Source organism: Triticum dicoccoides, chromosome 7A (assembly GCF_002162155.2).
Source record: "Triticum dicoccoides isolate Atlit2015 ecotype Zavitan chromosome 7A, WEW_v2.0, whole genome shotgun sequence".
Taxonomy (NCBI): Eukaryota; Viridiplantae; Streptophyta; class Magnoliopsida; order Poales; family Poaceae; genus Triticum; species Triticum dicoccoides.
In genome coordinates, this window is record NC_041392.1 from 320,311,202 (window position 1) to 320,318,363 (window position 7,162).

Below are 7,162 nucleotides of genomic sequence, written 5' to 3' on the forward strand. Positions count from 1 at the left end.
GCGAGGCGGCTCCAGGCAAGGGCCACGAGGCCATCCCCGATCCGATCTGGATCGGGGGAAGAGGGAGACGTGGGGAGTGGGGGGGAAGTGGGGAGTGGGCTAGGTCACGGGGGGAGGGGGTTAGGTAGTGGGGTGGCTCGGTCCGAGTGGGCCGGCCAGTTGGGCCGAGGCCCAGGTGGGCCAAGGGGGACTTGTATTCTTTTTTCTTGTTTTGTTTTGTTTTCTCTTTTGTATTTTCTTTTTCTTTTATTTCTTTTCCTTTTTGTTTTAATTCAATTTAAAATATTTATGCATTTTATAAAACTGTATCTTCTACACCATAATTATCTATGTAATATTTAGTACAAACCGAACATTTTTATTTTAATGTTTGAAAACTTTTATTGTTTTCTTGTAATTAAATTTTGAACTGGTTTTGGTTTTGAATTATCTAGGGTTTATCAACTGTAACCGAGGTGACGTGGCATCATTAGCGGGGGATCACTGTAGCTTAATTATCCGGGCGTCACAGTGGGCTCCTAACTTCGTCCGACTTTGAGTCGTTCGAGGCATGTGAATCATGCTTTCTAGGCAAGATGACCAAGTCTCCTTTTGCAAAGAGTTGCGAGAGGGCGTCTGAGCTGTTTGAGCTTATACATAGTGATGTGTGTGGTCCAATGAGCACAACTGCCAGAGGTGGCTATCGGTACTTCATGACTTTTGCAGACGACTTGAGTAGATATGGGTATATCTATTTGATGAGGCACAAGTCAGAAACTTTTAGGAAGTTCAAAGAGTTTCAGAACAAGGTTGAAAATCAGCTCGGCAAGACTATAAAGCTTTTACGATCAGATCGTGGAGGTGAGTACATGAGCCAGGAGTTTGATGATCATATGAAAAGCTGAGGTATAGTACCTCAGCTCACACCTCCGGGTACACCAGAGAGAAATGACATGTCAGAATAGAGGAATAGGACCTTGTTAGATATGGTCCAGTCAATGATGAGAAAATCGGATTTACCCTTGTCATTCTAGGGATACGCTCTAGAAACTGCAGCTTTCACACTTAACATGGTACCATCAAAATCCGTAGATAAGACATTACATGAGATGTGGACCACACTACAAAAAAAGACACATCCGTGACATTTTGGGCCGAACGAATTTTTTTCCTGTCATACATATGACACTTCTATGACGATAATTGTGACAAAACCCGGTATCATCGTAGATGTGGTGGGCTCCTACTTCTATGACAAAAAATCATGACAGAAAATGGGCTTTTCGTCCTGGGCGGGCCGGAGACGCAGCTGCATGACATTCTTTGGGCCGTCCATGACAGAAAAAACCGTGGTAGAAGCGAGGGGGAGGAAAATTTCAGGGAGTTCTCGGTTACGGTGGGAGGTTGGGGGCCGAGCGATGCGCGTTTCTCTCATACACGTACGCGCGTGTGTGCGAGGCGTTGGCTCTAACTGAACCTGAGCGAGGCGTTGGGCTCTAACTAAACCCGAGCGATTGCACTGCAGGCTACGCGTTACTGAACCTGAGCGATCGATCGATGGATGTTAACCGAACCCGATCGAGCGATTCCTTCGCTACTGCTGCTAACTGAAGCCGATTGATGCTGCCTCTGGGATGAACAGTGAGCGTTGCAGGGGGTGGATGAACAGTGAGCGGTGGCGTTGCCTCTGGATGAACAGGACCCCATGGTGTGGAGGGTTGGATGAACAGTAGACGGTGGAGGGGTGCCCGTGGAGGGGTGGTTGAACAGGACCCCGTGGTGTGGAGGGCTGGATGAACAATAGACGGTGGAGGGGTGGTTGAACAGTAGCCGGTGGAGTAGCGCGCGGTGGAGGCTGGATGAACAGGACCCCGCGGAGGCTGGAGGAGGTCGACGGTAGCCCGTGGAGGCTGGACGAGGTCGACGGTGGAGATGAACAGTATCCCGTGGAGTCCTATTTTGCGGTACGCCACACCCCTCCTGATGAACAGGACCCCCGTTTCGACCGTAGCGCTCCAACACAAGTCCGTTTCGTCCGTTTTGCGGTACGCCACACCCCTCCCGATCAATAGGACCCCCATTTCAACCGTAGGAGGTCCGTTTCGTCCATTTTGCGGTATGCCACACCCCTCCTGATGAACAGGATCCCGTTTCGAACGTGGTCGGTCGAACACAAGGTCGTTTCCTCCGTTCTGCGGTACGCCAGGCCTCGTTTCCATCGCCTGTTCCGTCCAAGCCCTCCCGATGAACACGACCACGCATTCCGTTCCGACCTAGACGGTTGGCTCCCACGCGTTCCGTTGCCTCCCGATGAACACGACGCATTCCGTTGCCTCCCCATGAACACGACGCATTCCGTTGCCTCCCCATGAACACGACGACGACACTATTTCTCCGTTCCGACCCAGCCATGTCAACGAGCCCTCGCCGTACGTATGCGCGAGTAGGCGTTCGAGACCCCGCCCGTATGTACACATACGTGGCCGTATGTTCTTTCTTGCACCATGGCCGTTGTACGTACATGTACATGCTATGTGCGCGCCTCTACTACGACACGTGCGCGCCTCTACATCCACGAGTATATATGTACGTACACGTTCGCGACCAGAATGACAACGCTACGTACGCTTCGACCAGGTGAGTCCCGACTGTCAGGCACTTCCTTGCATGCGAAGATGTAGCTGGTGTGTCCCAATAGTCAGGGGGAGAATCGTTTTGTTTTTTGCCCGGACGCACTTCCTTGCGTGCGAAGGTGTAGCTGGTGGGTCTCAACAGTCAGGGGGGAAACGTTTTTTCGCGAAATACAGTGGCCCGTCCGGTGGGTCCCCGCTGTTAGGTGGAGGAATAATTATTTTGCGCGTAATAAGGAGGCACTTCCTTGCTGCGGCCGTGGACCCAGTGATACGTCTCCGTCATATCTAAATTTTTTGATTGTTCCATGCCAATATTCTACAACTTTCATATACTTTTGGCAACTTTTTATACTATTTTTGGGACTAACATATTGATCCAGTGCCCAGTGCCAGTTCCTGTTTGTTGCATGTTTTTTGTTTCGCAAAATATCCATATCAAATGGAGTCCGAACGGGATAAAAACTGACGGAGATTTTTTTGGAATATATATGATTTTTGGGAAGAAAAATCCACGCGAGACGGTGCCCGAGGTGGCCACGAGGCAGGGAGGCATGCCTGCCCCCTGGGCGCGCCCCTGACCCTTGTGGGGCACCCGTAAGGCGGTTGGTGCCCTTCTTTCGCCGCAAGAAAGCTAATATCTGGATAGAGATCGTGTTAAAATTTCAGCCCAATCGGAGTTTAGGATCTCCGGGAATATAAGAAACGGTGAAAGGGAAGAATCTGAGAACGCAGAAACACAGAGAGACAGAGAGACAGATCCAATATCAGAGGGGCTCTCGCCCCTCCTGTGCCATGGAGGCCATGGACCAGAGGGGAAACCCTTCTCCCATCTAGGGAGGAGGTCAAGGAAGAAGAAGAAGGAGGGGGGCTCTCTCGCCCTCGCTTCCAGTGGCACCGGAGTGCCACCGGGGGCCATCATCATCACCGCGATCTACACCAACACCTCCGCCATCTTCACCAACATCTCCATCACCTTCCCCCCTCTATCTACAGCGGTCCACTCTCCCGCAACCCGCTGTACCCTCTACTTGAACATGGTGCTTTATGCTTCATATTATTATCCAATGATGTGTTGACATCCTATGATATGAGTAGATTTTCGTTGTTCTATCGGTGGTTGATGAATTGCTATGATTGATTTAATTTGCTTGTGGTTATGTTGCTGTCCTTTGGTGCCCATCATATGATTGCGTGTGTGGATCACACCCTAGGGTTAGTTGTATGTTGATAGGACTATGTATTGGAGGGCAAGAGTGACAGAAGCTTCAACCTAGCATAGAAATTGATGCATACGAGATTGAAGGGGGACCAATATACCTTAATGCTATGGTTGGGTTTTACCTTAATTAACATTAGTAGTTGCGGATGCTTGCTAATAGTTCCAATCATAAGTGCATAGAATTCCAAGTCAGGGATGACATGCTAGCAGTGGCCTCTCCCACATAATACTTGCTATCGGTCTAGTAAAGTAGTCAATTGCTTAGGGGCAATTTCACAACTCCTACCACCACTTTTCCACACTTGCTATATTTACTTTATTGTTTCTTTATCTAAACAGCCCCTACTTTTTATTTACGTACTCTTTATTATCTTGCAAACCTACCCAACAACACCTACAAAGTACTTCTAGTTTCATACTTGTTCTAGGTAAAGCGAACGTCAAGCGTGCGTAGAGTTGTATCAGTGGTCGATAGAACTTGAGGGAATATTTGTTCTACCTTTAGCTCCTCATTGGGTTCGACACTCTTACTTATCGAAAACTGTTGCGATCCCCTATACTTGTGGGTAATCAAGACCTTTTTCTGGCGCCGTTGCCGGGGAGTCATAGCGTGGGGTGTATATTCTCATGTGTGATTGTTTGCTTTATCACTAAGTAATTTTTATTTGATGTTCTTAGTTGTTTTCTATCTTTAGTTATGGGTAGGAAACGCAAAATACCAAAAAAATTAGTTGTACCTACTAAACCAATGGTTGAAGAACCACTCAAAATCTATCACACTGCTGAAGATTATCACTTGGATCATCTTCGATCCCTATGTGCTCGTGCTGAAACCCCAACTAGCTTAGTTGAGGGCAAATCTTTAGATGAGCATGCTTGTTTTGTGCGACACCGAATATCTGAAAAAGGGAAAATTTTACTGGATCAAATTCATCGTTTGAAACACCTTCCCTATCAATGTGAGTTCAGTGATAATGGAATCGTATCTTCGTATGCTAAGGGTGTTTATAATTACTATGATGTTCAAAAAATTGAAGAATTTGTTGCTTTTAAGGGTGCTTATGAAATTGCTTCTTTGATTGTAAAGTATGATGCTACTCTTTACAAATCTGAAAATTTTGACATACTTAAATATTTCTATGATAATTATGCTTCTAATGCCTATGTTGAACACAATATTGAATACTACTCCGTTGTCCAAGAAGAGACTAATATTTTGCAGGAGTCTATGGAAGAAGAAATTGATGAAACTGTGAGCTCATTGGATGAAAAAGATGATGAGGAGAGCGAAGAATAAAAGGAGGAAGAGCGGATTAGCTACCCATGCCCACCTTCTAATGAGAGTAACTCTTCAACTCATACATTGTTTAATTTTCCTTTGTGCTTACCGAAGGATGTTTGCTATGATGATTGTTATGATCCCGTTGATTCTCTTGAAATATCCCTTTTTGATGATGCTTCTGGCCAAGATGCCAATATGAATTATGCTTATGGAGATGAACTTGCTATAGTTCCTTATGTTAAACATGAAATTGTTGCTATTGCACCCACGCATGATAGTCCTATTATCTTTTTGAATTCCCCAAACTACACTATGTCGGAGAAGTTTGCTCTTATTAAGGAATATATTGATGGGTTGCCTTTTACTGTTGCACATGATGATTTTGATGAATATAATATGCATGTGCTTGCTGCTCCTGCTTGCAATTATTATGAGAGAGGAACTATATCTCCACCTCTCTATGTTTCCAATATGATAAAATTGCAAGAAACTATTTATACTATGCATTGGCCTTTACTTTGTGTGCATGAATTGTTATTTTATGACATGCCGATGCATAGAAAGAGAGTTAGACTTCATAGTTACATGATATATGTTACTTTGTGCTCACTACTAAATTATAAATCATTGTTAATTAAAATTGGCTTTGATATACCTTGGGATCCGGGTCGATTCACTACTTGAGCACTATATGCCTAGCTTAATAGCTTTAAAGAAAGCGCTGCCGGGGAGACAACCCGGAAGTTTTAGAGAGTCATTTATTTCTGTTGGGTGCTTTTATATAGCTTAAAAACAAAAATAAAGAGGGGAACCCAAAACTTCTTCAAAAAGGAAAGCGAAAGTGAGAAAGACAAGCATTGTTGAAGTGGGAGCTAGCCTTGAACTTCGTTCATGCTCACGGAAACTTTGTGAATCTTGATTACAGAAACTTTTCAATAAAAATAATTATCCCCTTGTACAATTCCATTGTATTATAAAAATAATGTGCCAAGGTTTGCCTTTAGGATGTTTACATTTGCTTGATGGTTTGTACGGTGCAGGACAGAAACTTTGGCTGTAGTACACGATTTTACATTTTTTGCTGGAACGTCAAATGGTTCTGATTCTTTTTGCACTGTCTTCCTATACAAATTTTTTATTTTTCCTAATTTTGGTAGAATTTTTCAAGTATAAGAAGTATGGTGAATGTTCAGATTATTACAGATTGTTCTGTTGTAGACAGATTCTGTTTTTGATGCATAGTTTGCTTGTTTTGATGAAACTATCGATTCATATCAGTGGATTAAGCCATGAAAAAGTTATATTACAGTAGACACAATGCAAAAACAAAATATGAATTGGTTTGCAAAAGTACTTAGTAGTGATTTGCTTCATTATACTAACGGATCTTACCGAGTTTTCTGTTGAAGTTTTGTGTGGATGAAGTGTTCGATGATCGAGAAGGTCTTGATGTGAGAAGAAGGAAGAGAGGCAAGAGCTCAAGCTTGGGGATTCCCGAGGCACCCCAAGTAAATATTCAAGGAGACTCAAGCGTCTAAGCTTTGGGATGCCCCGGAAGGCATCCCCTCTTTCTTCAGCAAGTATCGGTATGTTTTCGGATTCGTTTCGTTCATGTGATATGTGCAATCTTGGAGCGTCTTTTGCATTTAGTTTTCATTTTTATTTTATGCACCATGCTTGTATGAGATAGTCCTTGGTTTATTTATAGAATTCTCATTGCACTTCACTTATATCTTTTGAGTATGGCTTTATAGAATGCTCCATGTGCTTCGCTTATATCATTTGAAGTTTGGATTGCCTGTTTCTCTTTACATAGAAAACCGCGATTTGTAGAATGCTGTTTTGCTTCACTTATACTCCCTCTGTAAACTAATATAAGAGCGTTTATATCACTATTTTAGTAATCTAAACACTCTTATATTAGTTTACGGAGGAAGTATTTGTTAGAGCGTGGGCATATATTTTGTAGAAAGAATTAAACTCTCTTGATTCACTTATATCTATTTAGAGAGATGAGAGGAACTGGTCATTCACATGGTTAGTCATAAA